Raw genomic sequence first — 21,725 nt, 5'->3', positions numbered from 1 at the left:
CCAAAACAGAAAATAATGGCTAGTAGAGTCACTATAGAACTTTGTTTCACTACAGCGATGAAATAATGGTCTCTCTTCGGTTCCAGTGAAAACTCAACTTGTCTGGAACAAAACAGCAGCAGTAGAGATGCTTGAACCTACGATTTATCGTGTGGGCGGCGAGCACGATCATGACAACATGAACACTGATCCCTTTGAGAGAGTCTGCACTCTCCCACACCGCAGTTAATTCTTCAAGTAGCAAACCCACCAGTTCTGGGTTTTCTTTGTTTGCTTTGAACACGCTAGTTAAACATGCTGTAGCTTTGTTGTTGGCCCACAGAAATGGCAGTGGTGGGATTGGAAGCGACGCCCCCTTAGAGACTGGAACCTGGTTCCAGCGCCTTCGACCGCTCGGCCACGGTAACACCCGAAAGCGTGCCAACTATATTCATACATTTTCAATTGTGCTCCTGCAAAATAATAGAAGTAAACTCACAGGGAAAGCATTCCGTGATCCCTGTCCTTCTCGCATCGCAGCTCGGATATGCCCGACTACAAGATCAATTTCGCAACAGATAAAGGTAGCCCATCAATCCACACAAAAATCAATGGAAAGCTGAATCTATCTTCTGAGTCTCTTTTCAGCTACAAATGTATATGCGAGTGTGAGAATGCATGTTTTGATTTGATAAAATAGCCATGACATTACTGGAATGTCGATTCTTGCTTTAGGAAATGATTTCACCCATTGGTCGAAACAGAACAACTTTCACATTAACACGGAACATGAAATACACTGGACTTCAGAAAAAATGCACATAAGTGAGTATGCCGAGTTCCACATCATACCGTGCAGCATAGTTTCAGTCACCGGGACTATTTTGCAGAATCAGTGTCCCAAAGAATGTTTTCTACCTGAAAAGCCGCGGTAGCAGTCCAATCCGAGAAGATAGATCACAATGTCAGCATGCTCATACCTCGGTGGCAGTATGATTTGGCACTTTCCTTGTCTGTTACATTAACCGTGCAACTTGCTGCAGAGATGTCTTCACCAGGACATGAGCGACATGGCTGCCAGCTGAGTTGGAACCCTGTGTGGGAATCGATGGGAAGCGACTCAGTAAATTTTACGAAATTCCATGGTGCTTATTATAGATGCAGTGTCTGTTCACGTCAATCTAAAAGGCAGTTTCTGAACATAGCAACAGAAGTCAAAAGGTGATTACCCCACTCCCCACTCCAGAAGATGTCAAAGAGGTGCTAAATGTACGTGAGTGCTCTTTATTCTCGATGTAAAAAGCTCTCCCGCCTGAGTCACCTTCATGTCTCTAATTGTTGAGTGAATCACAATGGAAGAGTTTCATCAGAGGTGCAACTGCCTCACTTTGTTATCCGGCTTCCCCCCTCCCCTCTGCCACTCACTCCCCGTTTACACTTTCCTGCTTTCTGTGATTTTAAGAAAACCAAATAGATGCAATGCCATTCGGTAACCTGTCTGTTATTTCCGCAGTCTCAGTACCAACATGACTTAGATCTCGGGGCGCACCTTAATATGAGTGACGCTATGACAGCACAAGTCCAGAGGTTCCTCTGAAACTGTAAATTCATTCATTGCTTTGCTGACGGAATGAGCCGCTAACGTGCGAAAGCATGATTCAGGACTTCTGGTGCTAACTCTAGCACATTGAATAACGGCAGACAGCTTCAAAATGAGACCTTTCAGAGACGACTTTGGGGTATATTTGACAGATAGGCTACATTATGAATCCATGGTGCACCGTGACACCAGCACATCAGCTTTCTCCTTGGCTTTGGAAAGGACCATCTGCGCAAGGAATGCAAATGCGTCACTGCTTTTTGTGGCAGGATTAGAACGCGGGAACTACACTCTTAAACGGAATGGCGTATGTTCAGAAGCAGGTTGGAGAAACACTTAACAACGTTTCGCCCAGTACTTAAAATGGAATTGCATTATTTTTCACCCTGAGAGTCGATTTGCGCGAGTAAACTCAAAGCTGATGGGAAAGCAAACAGGAAATCTCCGTTCTCGTCCATCAAGCAACGTCGTGTTGCTTGCACCCGCTTTCAAGGATTACTATTAGCGGGGCTAGCCATCACTGGCTGTGGCGCAATAGTTTAGTCTATTCGACTGTTCAACGGAAAGGTAGCATTGTTAAACACTGCAGAACGGAAAGACTTCCTTACTTTTGTCACGACTGACCATACTTCGTGAGATAGTCCCGGATCCTCAGTTGAGGATTTTTGCTGCTGGCAGTTATCTCACAAACCGTGTTATCTCGAAATGTATTGAGCGAATTGCAAAACAGAGAGCAGTTAACACGGAACACAAACAAAACTGGCATTCCTCATGCATTTTCAGACACAGAGATGCATGAATGCTAAATGTGAGATATTCCGAGGGCATGAGTTATAAAGCAATCTCACAACTAACAACAGGGCAATTCCAACTTATTCTTTCAAACATACTGGAGCCTTAGTGAACCACCACTTCCCAGAAAGTGCTGAAAAGAGAGAAAGAATGAACACAATAAGAATAGGCCATAGAAAGTCAATTTCATCAATCACAGTCTCGATTAGATTAGCTTTCCCTTCCGCCATCCCCAGGACAGAAAAGAAGGAATAGAGAGGAATTTAAGAACATATGACATCGCAATTCATTGGAAACATTTTCCCTTGCGCCAGAACACCAAATAATGGCGAGAAGAGTCACTGCAGGACTTTGTTTCACAACAACAATAAAAAACAGTCTCTCTTCAATTCCAGTGAAAACTCAACTTGCCTGGAACGAAACAGCAGCAAGAGAGCTGCTTGAGCCCGCGATTTACCGTGTGGAAGGCGAAGACGTCATGACAACACGGAGACTGACCCCTTGGAGAAATTCTGTACTCTCCCACACTGCAGTTTACTCTCCAAAAGAGACAGACCCGCAGTTGTCCTTTGACCACGGCACTTGAACACGCTGCAGCTGATGTGACGGAAATTGCAGCAGTGGGATTCAAACCTCCACCACCTGCCACATTGGAACCTGAATCCTGCGGCTGAGGCTGCTTGGCCACGCTACAGAGCCCTGACCTTCTCTGAGTAATGAAGGGAGCTGTGTCTGATCCGCAGGACACCCTGCAGGATTATCAGGTAGCGACTTCCTCCCTGTGACCTGTACGTGCCGGCTAAGATTCTGTTGTGCAGATGTGTCCCGGCTTTGCCAATATCACCGTTGTTTAACTCCCTACATTCTGTTGGTCTAACTGTGATTCCACTCAGAATCAAAAATGTGTCACAAACCATCTGAGCTGTGCTGGCTCTCCACAGAGATAAATGTGTTTCTCTTTTGGTATCATTCTCTTGCCTTCTCCCTGTAACTCTCCGCACGTTTACTTTCAACATAAACATAAAACTGTTTTTAAATAACTCGATTGAAACTGCGTCTTTGTCAATGTCAGGCAATGCATTACAGATCCTAACCACTCCCTATGTGAGAACGGTTCTCCTCATGTACATTTTTTTACGTTTACTAATGACTTTAAATATCTGCCGAATCATTCTCGACCCTTTCAGGCGTGGGGAGCATTCTCCCTTCCTTATTTCCTCTGTCTATCCCACTCATGTCTTGGAAAGGTTTAACAAGGCCAGCTTTCGACCTTCTACTCTCCATGTAAAACTGTCCCAATTTTCCCAATAACCTTTATTATTGATATTCCTCAGATACCAGACCATTCCCATCAACTTGTTCAGCGCTGTTTCCAATCCTTTCCCGTCCCCACTTCCGAAATGTTCAAACCCAGAACTGTGCAAACATCAAGATGGTGGAATTATTCAGAGTGAGATTGTGTGGGTGAACATCCTGAAACACTTGTTTCACTTTTACCGCATGTGGTACTTTGCCATGCCCACTACAATGACACTTATTACCCCAGAACTCGACGTTATTTCAAGGGGTGCAACTTCATGATTTACACCTTATTTTTATCAAACAGTTGATAGGACGACCGGGCAAAGTGAAATCAAACAACCAAGGCTCGATGGCGACATGAAGTAAGAAATTCTCACATGTCAGTATTAACTCAAGCTACGAAGCGACGATCATGCCCCTAAACACGTGACATTCTTACGTTTCCAACACCAAACCAGCTCAAAGTCGCTCAGAACTAACTACATTTCACTTTGCTCTCGGATTTCTAAGCTCCAAAGAGTTTCAAGAATATCGCCTTCTTATTCCGTCTCCTTGTTGACGGGACAGTGCTGTTTATCCCTTCCGCTTGGACTCCATCGGCAGAGTTTTCAGCTATTTCCCTCCAATGGCAGGCAGTGTGAGGGGAGGCAAGCGTGGATGTGCCCTCAAGCTCGCTCTGATCGGCACAGCCAGTTCCATCAAGTGCTGGAAATCTGCAAGTTTGTTTGGAAACTTCCTGAAAATATCGTTTATCTGAGAGTTGTCTGTTGGGAAAGACAGAATGTTCTCCGGATTCTCTGCCATCAGTTAAATTCATGTGAGGGCATTTTTGTGCAGCCTGTTTGCTGTTCAGACTCCATCTTCACACAACAATCCTGTAGGAAGGTTTTTGTAACAGTGACATTATTTTCTACACTGCAATCGGGCAGCAGTTAACACCTGAGCCCCAACTGTCCCAAATGAAGAAAATGCGAATGAAACCCTCAGTTTCATCCCCACAGTCCTGAGCTGCGGGGCTGCAGACAGTCTAACGCAGAAGAGAAGGTTAAGATGAAACACTGTTTCACCATCAGCCACTCTGTCCCAGAGACAGGAAGATGGACAACATTAACGTGTGACGTCACTCATACGTTGACTGAAGCTGGTCAACGTATGAGTCCTGGGCGAATCTCTGTAGCTTGTATATCTCTGTGGTTATTCATAATTGGCGATCTATGTCCTAATAATATGGTATTGTGTCAGTGTCATAATGCTGTCTCCAACAAGTTGATCCAATTGTCACTCACGACTTTTCATTTCACGGGAAGGACACTGCTGTGTGAACCAGCGTAAGGACTGACTACAGGGCGTCATGCGCATAGAGCAGTCTACAACTGATATATCTCACCTTCACCAGTTTATTCCCAGCTCTGGCAAATGATTTTGTGAATCAGATCAGAGCGGACCGACAGACAACAGAAAAAGAGCGTCCAGACCTTCACAAGTGTGTTTCCTCACATGTGTAAATTTGGCGGGTGTATCATAACGAAACGTTCATTTCAGATACATTGAGTGAAAGGAAGTGGAAAGTGGAACAACATGCAATACGTAGAATAGAGCTATGTTATCGAGGAACACGAACGGGTCAGTACACACACTGACACCTGGAATTGTCAACGAGCAGAGGATGTTTTCAATCCATTAATTTCCGAGTAATGTGCCCAATAGGCTCCCGCTGGGCCGCTCTGTTAGCGCTGACCACAGCAGTTTCCCACAGTCTTCAGCTTTTCGTCTGGGGTGTGGCATGGCAATCAGTGTCGTGGGAGAGAATTGTGAACGTGCTCTTCAGCTCCATATCAAAAACAGGTTTGGGGATCGGGGAGGCGGCATGAAGGAGTAGGAGTTATGCAAATTGTGGAAAGCTGTACAAAAGGGAGTTCGCGATGCACAGGAACCCATTTTCTTTTGGGAACCTTGTGCAAATAACGCCATCTGAAATAGATGAAACATTCTGAAGCAGAACTACAGGGAAAGAGAGTATCTCTCCCAGTCATCGGGAACTGTGTCTGTGTCCTCCTCAAAGTTACAGCAAGGCCTCTGCTGTCTGAATCAGCATGGAATGTTACTGCAGCATATCCTGTCGCTCAGGCACACTGCACCTGATGTGTATAAACTTTATCACGTTACCACAAGCTCAGAGAATAAATTTCAAAGCTCAAATCATCACAGAGTGACAGGGAACAGAAGATACCGTTTCAGACCATTCTCTTAACACCCCTCAGAGCACAGTCTTGACCAGTGCATGTTCGCAACATTTTCAATCTTAGTCTGTGTGACAACAAAAGCAGGAACCAGGAACTGTTTATCTCGCTTCTTAAAACAGGCGTGAAAATTTTGCAGAGCATAGATACATCTATCTGCTGTTAGTCAAAAGATGAAAAGGAGACTATAGTTCACAGAGTATGGTCAGCCCTCTGGGTTATGAGTTCATCATGCTCCAACTGTGACGCTCTGCTCAGAGGATTTGAGCACAAACAAAGGAATGACTGAGTGACAAAATCTGTTGAAACCGATTCTGTGAGGAATTGAATGCCATGGAATGAAAAGCCCCTTGAGAGAGGGATATAACATTTTCTGTGAAGGGATTTTTTTCCAGACTGGAGGAGAGTACGCAGTGTTGGTTCCATAGGTGAATATCAGGATAGATAGATTGAAACAGCGTCGATTGTTATTGTACGGAGCCCTGTCGCTTTGACACACTGAACATTTAGTGCAATGGCGAAAAGCACGGACCTTTTGTGTAGAGAGGACAACTTCAAAATCTTTAATGAGGCAAAATGCACAAATGAGCGAAACTACAAAGCAACAACAGAAACTGGCGTTGCGTGACGAGGTAAACCCCCTCTGCTGATGAAAACCATCAAAACAGAAAGGATTCGTCCGTGTTGTCTTCTGTTAAAATTCAATAGGCAAAGAATTTCCAAAAAATCATTATTTAAAGATAAAAATAACATTATATTTTGATATTTGAAACAGAATAATCAACTTACATTTACTTTCAACGCCTTTCTCTAAACTGGTATTTAACCTTCTCCTCTACAATACCTTCCCCAAACCAGATTTCATTAACATTTACAAAAAAATTACAATTCAAAACCAGTCAGTTGTCGAATCTTTTCTTTGTATCTTCCTCTGTAGATTTATTTCTCCAGGTCGGTGTTGATGCATTTCTTCTATGCAATCTATTTTTCCAGATGGGCACCTCTTGAAGATTTTACTAACACCTTACAACTGTTGGTCTTTTATCTGCTCTCTTTGCTGTTCTTTGCCGCCCTGGGTAACTGTTAAAAATGTCCGATATTTGTCCCACAAAACGTTGGATCGTTTCATTGGTTTTAACATTGTAAAAATAACAAATTGTAACTTGATTGGGGCATAATTTAAACTGATTGGCCAAATTCGTATTTTGTTTGTATCCATGTAACACAGCTCTTAGTTGTTTTGACCAAATGTTATGTTGATACCTTGTTCTGGACTCCTTGTGCTAGCCAGACATTTCAGCGCCATTAAAAGAACATTATACCCACAACGTCATTACACTGGCATTTGCCAAGACAATCTATGTCGCTCAACATCGCTCTCTGTCAATCTCATGTGCCTGAGATTTGAACAATCTCTGGTATGTTCAACAAAACTGCACTATTCTCATAATCTCAGATTTAACACACTGCTTATGTATGTCTGACAATATTAGTTGATTCCTCACTGTGTTACTTCAGCACATGTTCAGAAGAAATAACAATAAGAACAACAATCACCTATGTGACTGCGATTTGAGCCAATGTTGCTGCAGCCAACCGATTCAGCTGGAAATGAAATCGCCCTCATCTTTACTGTACAGGTAATCAGATTGCATAGCACAGTGGTAAGTTTTCATGAGTTGAATTGGACCCAGCATCATTCCTCAGGACGAAATTTAATGCTATATAAAGACATGATGAATTACACGTGGTTTGGGGGGTGGAATATCGTTAGGAAGGATATGGTCAGAGTTCCCTCGATATAAAATCGTTCGAGATGACGGAAATGAGATTTCCTGGGAGATAAAGCCACGAGAAAATAAAAGAAGGGGTTTAAAGGGATGGGGGAATAGATGAGGAATCACGCAATACAAATCGGGAATAACTGAGTTGTGTCCTAATGGAGGTTTTCCAGCGGGTGTGAGGTTGCTAAGGGTAACTAGGAGGGAACTTCCCTCGTTCAGGTGAGTGTATGACGTTAGAGCTTCAAAACCAGCAAGGAGCGACAAAGACGTTGACAGCAGGAGCGAATTTAACAGGGACAAGGATTCTGGAGTGCCTGGATGAGAAGGCAAATGTGACACACTCGCGAATTAGTTAACGTTTATCAGAAAGAAATAGCATAATACCTGCAACTGAACATGTTAAATGTAAGAAGAGCTAGTGGTGTTGAAAGGTGTAGCAGCTGGTTCTCCATGAACTACTACAGATTGTAAATGTGCTGAGCTGTTTGTTTTAGCTTTGCATGAAATGGAAGCCGGTTATCTCAGTCCGCTGATGAACTGGTGTATGGTATGGAGTGAGACAAACAATGTGGGATTAATTGTCGCACTGTCTCAGGGTGCCAGAAGGATCATCCTATCCTCTGCTCACGTGATCTGTAATACAATGTGACTCTGGTGAGTAGGAATACACCTGTCGATGTCAAGCATCATTATCATTGCCATTTATTGCCTTGAACATTTGGTCACAATGACCAGGACCGGGACTGAGTCCTTTTAATATTCACTGACTTAATTGGACAGAGAAAAATGTTGTGCAAAATAGACTTGATTGAAAACTGGGTTTCCGTGGTTCTCTGCGTTGTTTACAGAAAATGTTACATTATCGCTATCACAGGGCTTCTCATTCGGTTGGCTTAAATTTGGCACTGCACTTGATTCAAAGAAGGATGACGGGGGGAGAAGGGTGACGGGGAGGGAAGGCGACGGGAGGGGGAAGGTGATAGCGGGGGAAGCATGGGTGTGTACGAGCAGGGAAGGGAAGAGTGTGTGTAAGAGGGAGCATGAAGAATGAAAGCAAAAATAGAGCATAGCAGGGTCTGAGTGATGTTTGTGAGGTAGGCTACACATACGAGTGGAATAAATTAACAGCAAATACGTCAGGGATCTGCAGTGACGAAGCTCTCATTTGACCATAACTAGAAGAAATAACAATAATCTGTCACAGAGAGTTAAAATACTCATTATTAAAGGTAGCGCAGGTTGGATATTGGCAAAGAGATTGTCATGGAGGACAGGGATTCAGATCCACAGTGAAGAGATCACACCAGGGCCTAACCAATGAACCACAGCAAAGCAAGTTAACTACTAAATTATAGATGAAAGTTCAAAAATATTCACCTCTGAATCAATGTCGTTGTACTTCAATGTAAACTCTCTAGCTGGAGCTTGGAGCTGAGAAGTTAGCACAGAACGTGCACCAGAGAAACGCTTCAGTTTTCATTCCTTCCACTACTCTGCAAAATGAGATGACAAAAGAAACATGTTGAGAGACATTCAGAATAAACAAATGTATCTCTTGGCTTGTGTATTAAACATCCACCTGTTAAAGGTGTTTCCAAAATCGACCACCATCAGTTCAGGATGGGAATTTCCAACTTGATTTGAGAGATCTACTATTTTAATGACAAGATTATGTTGTAGAGATTATTTGAGAGATGCATCCAATTTTAAGATGTTTTTCTAACCGCCAATTTTGTTCTTCCAAAGATTATTTGGATAGCAGAAGATTGGAATTCAGGAAAGAGAAAATTATTAATGAACAGATTCAATCTTCTGTGTGAATCTCCTCAATGGCGGAGTAGCTACCCAGCATTCTCCACGGGGATGAATACTCTCTATACTCACTACAGGGAGGGCGGTGCAGCCGCAGTGCTGTGTTTGGCTCCGTGTGAAATGGCGAGACGCGCTTTTCCAGACGGTAAGGCTGCAGAAGCTGGAGAGAGGGATTCAGACCGAGAATAAACCCTTCCAGCGAGAAGCGAAAACCTTTAAAATAACTTGTGGCTAAGTGTTTTACAGTTCCGAGGTGACCAGCCGCCATCTTGGCCGGAAATGTGGACGTATGCGCAGAGGGATGCGTGACGTCACTGGGCGGGGCCTAAGGGAGATTCATGCAGATGCTGAAAATCTGAGACGAGAGTCATAGAGATGTACGGCATGGAAACAGAGCCTTCGGTCCAGCCCATTCATACCGACCAGATATCCCAACCCAATCTAGTCCCACCTGCCAGCTACCGGCCTGTATCCCACCAAACCCTTCCTATTCATACACCCATCCAAATGTCTTTTAAATGTTGCAATTGTACCAGCCTCCACCATTTCCTCTGGCAGCTCATTCCATACATGTATCACTCTGTGCGTGAAAGAATTGCCCCTTGGGTCTCTTTTATATATTTGCCCTCTCACCCTAAACCTCTTCCCTCTAGTTCTGGACTGCCCCACCCCAGGGAAAAAAAACTTTGTCTATTTATCCTTTTCATGCCCCTAATGATTTTGGAAAACCTCTGTAAGGTCACCCCTCAACCTCCGTCACTCCAGGGAAAACAGCCCTAGCCTGTTCAGCTTCTCCATATAGCTCAAATCCTCCAATCCTGGCAACATCTTTGTAAATCGTTTCTGAACCTGTTCAAGTTTCGCAACATCTTTCCAATAGGAAGAGACCAGAATTGCACACAATATTCCAACAGTCGCCTAACTCATATCATCTTTAGCTGCAACATGACCTCCCAACTCCTGTACTCAATACTCTGACCGATAAAGGAAAGCATACCAAACGCCTTCTTCACTATCCTATTGACCTGCGACTCCACTTTCAAGGAGCCATGAATCTGCACTCCAAGGTCTCTTTGTTCATCAACACTCCCTTGGACCTTATCATTAAGTGTATAAGTCCATCTAAGATTTGTTTTCCCAAAATCCAGAACCTTGCATTTTTCTGAATTAAACTCCATCTGCTATTTCTCAGCCCATTGGCCCACCTGGTCAAGATCCTGTTGTAATCTGAGGTAACTTTCTTCTCTGTCCACTACACCTCCAATTTTGGTGTCATCAGCAAACTTACTAACTGTACCTCTTATGATCACATCCAAATCAAATCAGAAAGTGCTGGAGGAAGTGACCAGGTCAGGCAGGAGATAAGGACAGAGAAGCAGAGTGAACCATTCCAGTCCTGTGTGCATCTCCTTCAGAACCCATTGCCCGGGTGGTGCAGTGTCCTGGGCGATAGCTTTATAGCAGCTTCACCCTCAGGTGATCTTTGAAACAAAAGCAGTCTACTTGAATCCCTGGATATTTTTGCAGGTGACATTTTTAACCAACCTGTTCAGACGTGCCATGTCCCACTTGTGAAATAGGTGGGCCTTGAGAAGCCAGGCCTTGTTAGTTCGAGGGGAGTTCCTCAGGGTGGAGTCTCAGGGTCAACCAACTTCAGCTGCTTTGTCAATAAATTTCCCTTCAGAAGCAAGGTTGTTGGTTGACAATTGGACAATATTCAGCATCATTTTCAACTGCTCAGATACTGATGTAGTGCATATCCATATGTTCAGGTTATAAGGTTGCCCGCTGAGATGGTAGGTTTGTTCTAATTGAGAACAATCTTACAACCTGAACCTCAACGTCGCTAAAAAACCGCATATCCATATGTAGCAAGACCTGGCCAGGATCTAAAATCTGCACAAGTGGCAAGTACCAGCCGTATCACATCCGTGCCTGGCAAAGCCACGGATGTGATACGGCTGGAACAAGAGAATATCCGAGTATCCCTTGTTGACAATCCACAACAATATCATTGTTGAATCCTCCATGAGCAGCATTCCGGGGGTGTAATATTGACCAGAAGCTGAACAGGACTAACTATATAACTACAGTTGATACAAGATCAGGGCAGATGCAAAACGTCTTGCAGCGCTCAACTCACCTCCTGACTGCCCACCTTACAAGACGTAAGTCAGGTGTGATACAGAATCCTCCCCACTTGCCTGGTTGAATGCTGCTTCAGCGACACAAGAACCTTATCAACATGTGGGACAAAACAGCACTCTTAATTGCCAACAACCTTCATCATTGTCTTTCTTCCCCATTGCTGTACAGTAGCAGCAAAGGGGATTATCTCTTGTGTAACATCCTTCTGGATATGGGATAGTGCTGTCCACCAGTTGGCAAGGTACATCCCACAACAGATGTGCACCTCAGGACACACATTGTCTCATGTATGTTGGAACAACAACCTGATTTATTCAGGAAGGTCCCTTTTGTCTTTTGATGGGGCTTTTTGCATCTTTTGATATGATTGGATCATTTGTTTGGGAGGAGGTATAGAGTAGAGGGAGGATGTCTTTCTGAAATTGGATTTGTTTGTTCTGAGTTTTTACTCTGTATGCACCACGATAATATTTGAAAATCATTTCACAGAGAAATAGACTGAAAGAATTGAAGATTAGTTAGTCAAATCAAACATGACATAAAGATCCAACAGAGTCACTTGATTCATTTGGACATAAAGTGAAGGTGTTTATCTGGTATGTCTGGAAGCAAAGATTTCAAAAAAAATTGTGAGTAGTAAAGTGCAAACACACAGACGCACACAGACGCACACACTGACAGAGATGCACACAGACACACACACACACAACAGTGTGTGTTCCACTGAACAGACTGCAGAAATTATTTATCATTATCCAGTTAACATTCTTTAAAAGTCCACAGACAGAGAAGCCATAAATATGTTGTGTTTATGGGAAAGGATTCAACACATTATCCAACTTGGAGATATGTGAGGAGATCAGCACCATGGAAATATCTGGATTGTGAGAAGGATTGCAAATCCCCAGACCAGCTGGAGACTCATCAAAACAGACATTCTGTGGAGAGATAGTTCATCTGTTCTATGTGTGGGAAGGGATTTACTCAGTCATCCAGCTTCATGTAACACCAGTGGGTTCACACTGACAAGAGACCTTTCCCCGACTGTGGGGGGAAAAAAACTGTAAGATGTGTAAAGGTCTTAAATTCAATGGTCATAATTTCACACCTTAACCTCCTTCCACCTATTGCATTCCCAACGCCACTCCCCCAAGTCCCTCCTCCCTACCTTTTATCTTAGCCTGCTTGGCACACTAATCTCCTTCCTGAAGAAGGTCTTATGACGGGAACGTCGATTCTCCTGTTCCTTTGATGCTGCCTGACCTGCTGCGCTTTTCCAGCAACACATTTTTCAGCTCTGAACTCCGGCATCTGCAGTCCTCACTTTCTGCTCGTTGATTTTAACCTACTGCGAATCCTCTTGCAAGGATGCCTTCCTTGGAGAAGCTCTCCTCCTCCCTCTACAAGGATCTCAGCAAGTCCCTCTCTAACTGCACCCCCCCAGATCATCTCCTCTGCCCTGAAGCTCTTCAGCCAGGTCCTCAATCAGCAACACCACGCCTGGAGTAAGAACGCCTCATCTTCCGCCTAGGAACCCTCCAACCACAAGGGATGAATGCAGATTTCTCAAGCTTTTTCATTTTCCCTCCCCCGGCCTTATTTCAGTCCCAACCCTCAGACTCAGCACCGCCTTCTTGACCTGCAATCTTCTTCCCAACCTCTCCGCCCCACCCCCTCTCCGGCCTAACACCCTCACCTTAACCTCCTTCCACCTATCGCATTCCCAACGCCACTCCCCCAAGTCCCTCCTCCCTACCTTTTATCTTAGCCTGCTTGGCACACTAATCTCCTTCCTGAAGAAGGGCTTATGACCGAAACGTCGATTCTCCTGTTCCTTTGATGCTGCCTGACCTGCTGCGCTTTTCCAGCAACAAATGTTTCAGCCAGAATTTAACATCAACCTGTTCCCATGGGGGAGAAGGTATTCAGCTGTTCCATGTGTGGGAAGGTATTAACTTGGGGATCCAGCCTAATGTCAGACAAACGCCTTCATCATCGGGAGAGAAGTGTTGTCTGCTCTGTTTGGCAAGGAATAAACTTCCCAGTTCAGCCTAATGTCAACCGTTGAGTTGACACTGGAGAGAGACCAATCATCTGCTCTGTGTGTGAGAAGGGATTTATTAAATCAGCAAAGCTTCAAATACATGAGCGTGGCCATACTGGAGAGAGAGAGAGAGAGAGAGAGAGAGAGAGAGAGAGAGAGAGAGAGAGAGAGAGAGAGAGAGAGAGAGAGAGAGAAACTGTACGCCTGCACGGATGTAGGAAGGGATTCATTTAGTCATCTGTACTCAGTGAGCACCAGCACATTCACACCTTTTACCTGCTCCTTGTGTGGGAAGCGGTTCACTCGGTTCTCCAATCTCAGCAGCTATGGCTTTGTTCACATCAATGAGAGAACATGTAAATGCTCAGACTGTGAGAAGAGCTTTATGAGTAGCAATGATTTGACGAAACATCAACGAACACATTGTGGGAAGAGGCTGTTAACCTGCACTGTATGTAGCAAGGGATTCAATTATTCATCCCCACATGTGACACTCCAGTTAGGGGGGATCAGTTTAGCTAAGTTGGCTGCATTGTTGGTTTACAGAGGGGTGTGATGCAAACAGCGTGGTTTCAATTCCCATTACCAGTTTGAGGTTACCATGAAGGACTCTTCTTCTCAAATTCTTCGTTTGCCTGAGGTCTGGGCCCTCTGGTCAAATCATCATGAGTTGCTTCTCTCTGTAATGAAGAGAGCAGCCCCTGTGGTCTGGTAAGACTATGGTGACACACACATTCCAGTGGGGTAACGTGATCGTATTCTGCTGTTATTGCATCCAGAACTGGACTATGTTTATTTGGTCAGTAATAGTTTACTTCATTGGATGTGAATTATCTCTTTAACTTAACTGGTGTTTAATTGTTCAGGTATCAATCACATCAAAAACACAGTTTTTCCCCCTGATTTCTCTCCGGTGAGATGAGATCGATAGATATCAATTTCCTGCCCTGTATTGGGATCTTATATTCATTGCAAAGGCTTGATTTGTATTTATAAATGTATTTTCACACATTCAGGATTTCTGAATATGCTTCATAGCAACTGAAGTCCTTGTGCGGTGCAGTCACTGTTGTGGGAGCTAAAGCACTGTACATCTCTGCGGTTCTATTTAGGGCTCTGCTTCCCTGTACCAATTCTCCCATTTACCAATCCCGTACAAATCCGGGAACTGCACCAACTCACCCATTGAGGTTATCCTGCCCCAGTCCTCCCACTTAGAATTTAATGAGTTCTCCAATTATTGTTGCCCTGCACCAATTCCTTCCATTTAGTTGTTCCCTGACACACATCTTCAGCGTACGGTTGCCCTGCAGATTTGTTTTTCATTCAGTAATGCACTGAATTGAGTCTCCAATTTACTAATACTTTTTATTGAATCCCTGGCCCGTATTCCCCAATTTAAACATGTTCTGCTCCAATTTTCCAATATATTGGCACTCCCACCAATTTTTTAATTAATGGCACTGTGCACCGAATCTCCCATTTATTGATTCCCACCAAACCTCCCATTTACTCATACCCTGTACTAATTCTTCCATTTACTGATGCCTGAGCCCGATTCTAACATTTAAGGGTGCGCAACTCTAATTCTCCCATTTACTGTTGTCACGCACTAATTCTCTAATTTAGCTCCACTGTGGACCAGGTTCTCATTTACTGATGGTCCGCACGAATTCTCCAATTCAGTGTTGCTTAGCACCATTTCCCCCAATCACTGACGTCCTGAACAAGTTCTCCACTCAGTTTTGCCTTTCACCAATTCTCATATTGACTGATGCCTTCGCCCAAATTTCACCAAATCTCCCATTTATTTATATCCCTGTACTAATTCTTCTATTTACTGATTCTACCATTTAAGGGTGCGCTACTCTAATTCTCCCATTCACTGTTGTCATGCACCAATTCTCTGTTGTCATGCACCAATATAGCTCCACTGTGCACCAGATCTCTCATTTACTGATACCCCACACCAGTTCTCCAAATTAGTGTTGCTTAACACCATTGCCCCCCAATTACTGATGTCCTGAATGAGTTCTCCACTCAGTTGTGCCTTATACCAGTTCTCAGATTGACTGATGCCCTCGCCCAATTTAAGAGAGCCCTACTCTAAATCTCCCAAAAGGTAATGTCCTGCCCCAATTCTCCCATTAGTGCTGAACGGCACTAATGCACCCATTATCTGATGCCCTGCTGCCCTAAAATTCTCACATTTTGATAAGCCCTTTTACAATTTTTGCATTTCGTAGTTTCTTGCAATGATTTTCCAGTTTAGTGGAGAACTGCCAGAATTCTTAAATTTAGGCGTGGACAAGTTGGACGAAAGGGTCTGTTTCCGTCCTGTACATCTCTAAGTCTGTAATTAGTGCTCCACTTCCCTGCACCAATTCTCCCATTTACCAATCCTGCACTAATTCGGGAATTTCACTAACTCTCCCATTGAGGTTATCCTGCCCCAGTCCTCCCACTTAGAATTTAATGGCACCGACATGAATTCTCCAATTATTGTTTCCCTGCATCAATTCCTTCCATTTAATTGTTCCCTGACACACATCTTCCACGTACGGGTGCTCTGCTGAATTGTTTTCATTTAGTGATGCACTGAACTGAATCTCCAATTTATCAATGCTTGCAACATTTCTTCTTTTTATTGATTCCTTGGCCCCTATTTCCCAATTTAGACACGCTCTGCTCCAATTTGCCAATATATTGGCACTCCCAGCAATTTTCTAATTAACTGCACTGTGCACCAGATCTCCCATTTATTGTTTACATCAAATCACCCATTTACTCATATCCCTGTACTAATTCTTCCATTTACTGATGCCCGAGCCCGATTCTACCAATTAAGGGTGCGCTACTCTAATTCCCCCATTTACTGTTGCCATGCACCAATTGTTTAATTTAGCTCCACAGTACTCCAAGTCTCTCATTTACTGATGGCCCGCACCAATTCTCCAATTCATCGTCACATAGCACCATTTCCCCCAAGCAATGTGCACTAGTTCTTCCATTCAGTATTTCCCTGCAACAATTCTCCCATTTAGTCGTCCGCTGACAGAATTATCTATTCTTGTTCTGCTCCAGGTATATTCCAAGTGTAAACAGCACCAGTGCCAAACTTTTGTAATCAGGAATAGATTCTTGTTGTACTTTTGAGAGTGGTGTCATAATTTCAAATTTGTACGTTGCGGCAGTAGAATTACCATTTGGGTAGAGAACTGGCTCGAAGGTAGAAGACAGAGGGTGGTGGGGGAGGGTTGCTTTTCAGACTGGCGGCCTGTGACCAGCGATGTGCCACAAGGATCGGTGCTGGGTCCATTGTTGTTTTGTCATTTATATCAATGATTTGAATGTGACCATAGGACGAATGGATAGTAAGTTTGCAGATGACAGTAAAATTGGAGGTGTGGAGGACAGTGAAGATGGTTACTGCAGAGGACAACGGGATCTTGATCAGATGGGCCAATGGGCTGAGGAGTGGCAGATGGAGATTAATTTCGATAAATGGGAGGTGCTGCATTTTGGAAAGGCAAAAGAGAGCAGGATATATACATTGAATGACAAGGTACTAGGGATGTTGCTAAACACATAGACCTGGAGTGCAGCTTTATAGATCGTTGAAGGTGGACTAATATTTCGTTAGGATACTGAAGAAGGCGTTTTTCATTTTTGCCTTTATTGCTCAGTTAATTGTGGAAAGGTGTTGGGAGGTCATGTTGAGGTATTGGTTGACCACTTTTGGTATATAGTGTGTAATTCTGAACTCCCTCCTATAAGAAGGGTGTCGTGAATCTTGAGAGGGTTCAGAAAACATTTACAAGGATGTTGCCAAGGTTGGACCGTTTGTGCTGAAGGGTAAGACTGTCTAGGTTGAGGCTATTATCCCTGGAGCATCAGTGGCTGAGTGTTAACCTCACAGAGGTTCACAAAATCATGAAGGAACTCAATAGGGTGAAAAGGCAAGGTGATTTCCATGTGGTGCGGGAGTCCAGAAGCAGATGGCATATGTTAAAGTTGACAGGGGAAACTAAAAGGGACCGAAGAGGAACATTTTTCACGCAGAGGGCACTGTGTGCATGAGCCGCCAGAGGACGTAGTGGAGGCTGGTACAATTAGAACATTTAAAAGGCATCTGGGTGGGTGTATGAATTAAAAAGGGTTCAGAGGAACATGGGCCAAATTCTGACAAATAGGATGAGATTGACATCGGATATCAGTTTGGCATGGATGTGTTGGACTGAATGATTTGTTTCTGAGCTTATATTACTCTGTGTGGATTGAGTTCCCGATTGTATATTTGACTGAACAGCCAACCCGCAGCACAATGACAAGCTCTTTCCGACCCACGGCCCTCCTTCTCACTGAATGCAGACTATCACCAGAAGCAGAATCGAATCCGGGTCAACTGCTTGGAAGGCAGCTATGCTCACCACTATCCCCACCATCACCCTGCTAGCAGTTCCCTCCCCATTCCCAAACACACTTAACAAGGCCGTGATCATCACCAACTGGATTGGGGTTGAAATCCAAACAAGAAATTACTGGGGAAGCCCAGCAGGTCTGACAGCACCTGAATCAGAAGCCTTCAGTTCTGCAGAACAATCACTGGATCCGAAAGGTTCCCTCCCCACAGATGCTGCCAGACCTGCTGACTTTCACCAGCAATTTCTGTGCTGTCTCTCAGATCTGCAGCATCTGCAGTTCTTTGTTGGAAACAAAGCAAACGTTGAGTCACCAAAGGGGATATTGGGTCAGGTGATAGTCTCCCTCATCCATAGAGGCAGATGGGAAGGAGCATGGAATCATAGAATCCCCACAGTGTGGAAACCGGCCATTCGGCCCATCATGCATCCCACCAGGACTCACCCCCGCTACTCTCTCCCTGTAACCCCGCATTTCCCATGGCGAATCCACCTAATCTACACAACCATGGACACTATGGACTATTTAGCATGGCCAACCCACCCTAACCTGCACATCATTGGATTGTGGGAGGAAACCGGAGCACCCGGTGAAACCCACACAGACACGGGGAGAATTTGCAAACCCCACACTGACAGTCTTCAATCAGATAGGGATCTGGATAATTGGAGAGGTTTCGAGAGGGAATCCAGACGGTTAGACTGGTATGTGAATGATGAGCCGATCAGCCTGATCTCAGTGCAGGTAAAAACTCTACAGTAACATGACTCCCTACATGCAGCATTCACCACAGTTTGTATTTTGTTTTAATCCGTCCTGTTATTGATCTTATTCTGAATGAAATGGATGGAGTGAGGTTGTTTGTGCATTCAATCAGAAACTGTGTATTAGTGGATCAGGAGCATCATGCCCAATAACAACAGGGGGAGGGCGGATTGAATTCCTGTCCCTTACAGACCCCATTGCAACATTCCATTTCTTCATGGATTTCATTTGGTTTAAGATGTTTTATTGTTAATACAATCACAATATATTGATGCCCTTCTGTGCATGTTATGAATTTGGACAGAGCGATCCCTCTTTTCTCTGTAAACAAACGGAACATCAAGGAGTCGGATGGGAATGTATCCTCTCACAGAAACAGGAACAGGGAGATGTCATTCTCTCTGATATAAACACAGGCCATGCTGAGAAATCTGATAAGGTCAGGCAACATCTATAGGGAGAAGGGAAAGTTCTCCCTATAGGGAGAGGGTGAGGGTGAGGGGATTCAGCAGAGCGGAAGGAAGTTAGAAAAGTAATGATTTCTGAGCAATTGCAATGGGGGTAACGCTGAAGAAAGAATGAGATAGTTTGTAATAGGGTGGATGCTGCAGAGGTTTAATGATAAACGGTTTCATGGAACCAAATCTAATGGGATTGGGAGTTGGTTCAGTAAACAACTAACAGCTCAGGAAAATATAGCAGGAGGAGACTATACAGACTCTTTAAACTGTTCAGTCTGTTCTGGCAGTCAATCCAATCAGAGCTGGTTTGCGATTTCAAATCTGGTTTCCTATCCACATCCCAAATCCTGTGACTCCCTGAGACACCGGCAATCTGTCTATTCCAATCTGATCCCCACTCAGTGAGGGGGCATCCACAGTCCTCAGCGAGAGAGAATATTATAGACTCAGAGGCCTTAGAGTGAAGCGCTGTCTCATCAGCTCAGTTCCAAATAACCTGCTCCTTACCCTGAGAGGGGGTCAATCAAACCCGAATGAACTGCGGATGCTGTAACATTAACGCTGATTTCTCTGCACAGATGCTACCTGACCTGCTGAGCTTTTCCAGCAACTCCTGAGACTGTGTTCTTGCATTTTAGATTCCCAGACCCACAGGATTAATTTCTCAGCATCTGCCCTCTCAAGCCTCATCACAATCTGATACATTCAAATGTAATCGCCTTTCAATTATCTAGAATATAGACCCAATTTATTCAGATGCTCAGCACTGGAGCACACGAGTCCCAAATACTGAACTTTATTTTGTGATTCATTAATGTGTCTGGTTCATTGCCGCTGGGTCACCACGGATTGCTCAGATATAATTGCTCTGGTGAAGGTGACGGTGAGGTATTGCCTTGAAGGGCTGCCATTCATTTGCTGCAGATAAACCCACAATGATGTAAGGGAGGGAGTTCCAGGATTTCCAACCAATGGCACTTGTGGGACTGAGATGTATTTCCCTGCCAGGGTGGGGAGTGGCTTGATGTGGAATTGTCAACTGGTGATGTTCCCGTGTATCTGCTGTGTTCAGCATTCCACATGATTGTGACGTGGGTCTGGAAGCTGCTCTGGAAGGAACCTTGGGGAATTTCTCCAGTACATCTTGTCTATGGTACACACTGCTGCCACTGAGTGTCGGTGGTGGAGACAGGGGTTGTTTGTGGCTGTGGTGCTGAGCAAGCTGCACTGAAAATTTATTCCATCTAATTATGGAGAACACAACTACTCTCCATCATCATTAATCCATTTCACAGACAGACAACCAGTGATTACACGGATCTGTTTTACCAGTCTGTTTATTGTACAAATGACCATGAGATTGTAAAGAGATTCCCCTCTTCCCTGACAATGGGCTAAGGGACATCCCGCGACTGTTGCACTTTCTCATGGACATTCCATCTGTAAAAGCTAGGAATGAGCTGATGGGGCACAGACTGTGTTACAGATGGTAAAGCTCAGGGCACTCTCACTCACTGCACACAGATTCTGTCTGTCTTTTTGCACGTGTCTCTCTGAATGTGTGTGCGCATTATCGTGTGTGTTTCTGTCTCTGCGTTTCATTCTGTGTCTACCCATCTATCTCTGTTTGACTATCTGTGTCTTTTTGATTACGTGTGTGTCTCAATGTGTGTATTCGTGAGTGTCTCCATTTTTATGTATCTCTGTGTCCGTATCTCTGTGCAGCGGGCTCCCTGTTGTTTTGGGAACGTTATGTATTGAAATGTGGCTTCAACCCGCCTCTATCTGTATCTCTGTCTATTTCTCTTATGTTTAAAGTGACACAATGCTTGTGGTCATGTTGATGCGTGTTTGTGTGTGTGTGTGTCTGTGTGTGTGTGACAGTTGTCAATATATATAGATACTCAGAGACACATACACAGAGATGTGCAGAAAAACATACAGCAGCACATAGAGAGACACACATATAAATACAATCTCACAGGCATACACACACAAACACACAGACAGATATTGATGGAGACAGCAAAAGTGAATACACTAAGAGATTCCTTGTTCCTAAAACTAAATGAGAAATTAATAGATTTTTAAGGAATATTTGATTTTACTCGAAAGTTGTCCATGATTTTAGCAGGAAGGCTGTGCCTTTAACAAATTTGTGATGGAAATAAGAAAAAGTGGCGAAGTTACCAGAGTGCGAGGTTACCTTTGAAAGGTGAAAGCAATTTGAATCAATGAACCACTTTTGGCCATCCCTGAGTTTTCCAGTCTAATCAAAATGGCAGCTGATGCTGGTGAATTGGGGCGAAGTGCTGTCTTGTTCCAGGATGATGAGTTAGGAATTGTGAAGACTGGAGGATGCTGCTATTAGAAACA

General features: G+C 44.0%; 1 long non-coding RNA gene across 1 annotated transcript; it reads right to left on the bottom strand.

Annotated features, from left to right (window-relative positions):
- Positions 1–1,054: 1,054 nt before the first annotated feature.
- LOC148133943 (uncharacterized) lies at positions 1,055–9,664 on the bottom strand. The gene is made up of 3 exons (XR_015755997.1): positions 9,582–9,664; positions 9,075–9,190; positions 1,055–1,073 (listed from the first exon to the last, which is right to left on the bottom strand). It is a non-coding gene; the product is annotated as an uncharacterized LOC148133943 (long non-coding RNA).
- Positions 9,665–21,725: the final 12,061 nt, after the last annotated feature.

This window comes from Chiloscyllium plagiosum, unplaced genomic scaffold (assembly GCF_037043375.1).
Source record: "Chiloscyllium plagiosum isolate Xiang-an unplaced genomic scaffold, Cpla_swu_hap1 HiC_scaffold_173, whole genome shotgun sequence".
NCBI lineage: Eukaryota > Metazoa > Chordata > Chondrichthyes > Orectolobiformes > Hemiscylliidae > Chiloscyllium > Chiloscyllium plagiosum.
Note: the sequence above shows the minus strand (reverse complement) of the source record. Positions and strands in the feature narration are given on the sequence as shown.